We start from the raw sequence: 1109 nt of genomic DNA, 5'->3' as shown, positions 1-1109 counted from the left end.
GAAAGTTGTTGATAAAACCGAACCACCAATTGAAAAGTTCAAAGTTTTCAAAAACTCAACATATGAAGTTGGTGAGTATTCAGAAAGGTTTTACAAACGAAGGGGAAATCTTGACAACCAAACATGGGTTGTTAAGAAATCAGATGTAAAATCTGGCGATGAATCTGATTCCACAAAGTCAGAGGAGCCACAAGTTGATTTAAAAGATGAAAAATCAGTTCCGCCAATGGATGATGTCAATTTTCCACCATTGCGGGCTAAAAATTTTAAATAAAAAGTTGGAAAAATTGAAATCTCGAATCAATTCTATTCTGAAAAGAAAGAATTTAATGTCGAGAAAGCTTTCAATGGAAATGTTAAAAAGACTTTTGGAAAAATGGTCCAGGGTAAGGCCAAAGGGGTAAAAGACTTTTATGAAGAAAAAAGAAATGTTCAAACCCTGAGTGAAGTTGAGGAGGTTACATCCAAGTTTGGTCAGGCTTGGATGTCTGTTTTTCATAAGTAAAAATCCTGACTTGCCGGAACTCCTAGGTTGGTAATTGGGGAGTAGGAATCGGCATCTTTCTTGAGAAATTCACGTCTGTGATATTTCGATTTACAAGTGGTTAATCAAGGACATTAAGTTTTACTTGATTTAACTATCTTTCAAGTGGTATGATTATTGGAAATTGTTTTTGTAATAAACCTACAAGTGGTTGAAAACAGTGTGATGAATTAAACCCCATGTTTGTGAAATGGCAAACAAAACTAATTTTCCAAAAAAAAAAAAAACATTTTGATTAATACAAACTTAAGTGTTTTGAAATCATAATGGGAAAATAGTTTGTTGTCAGGGGGGGTTCTGATTGTTTATGCCAAAGTGAATGGAGAATTGAAGCAATTCACAACAGTTGTCACTTTATTTGTATAGTTTGCTTTCAAATTATCTCAGAAAATCAAAATTGAAACATATCTTGATTTTAGGGGGAGTAAAAATTTTAGAAAATTTCGAAAATTTGAAAAATCCAAAAACATGATAAAATTCAACAGGCCAAAAACATCGAAAAAGAAAAAAGAGTTTTGTTGTGAAAAAGAGGAAATGATAGTACATCAGTGGACTATCACAGCAC

Source organism: Helianthus annuus, chromosome 11, assembly GCF_002127325.2.
Source record: "Helianthus annuus cultivar XRQ/B chromosome 11, HanXRQr2.0-SUNRISE, whole genome shotgun sequence".
Lineage (NCBI taxonomy): Eukaryota > Viridiplantae > Streptophyta > Magnoliopsida > Asterales > Asteraceae > Helianthus > Helianthus annuus.
This window is presented reverse-complemented; position numbering follows the sequence as displayed.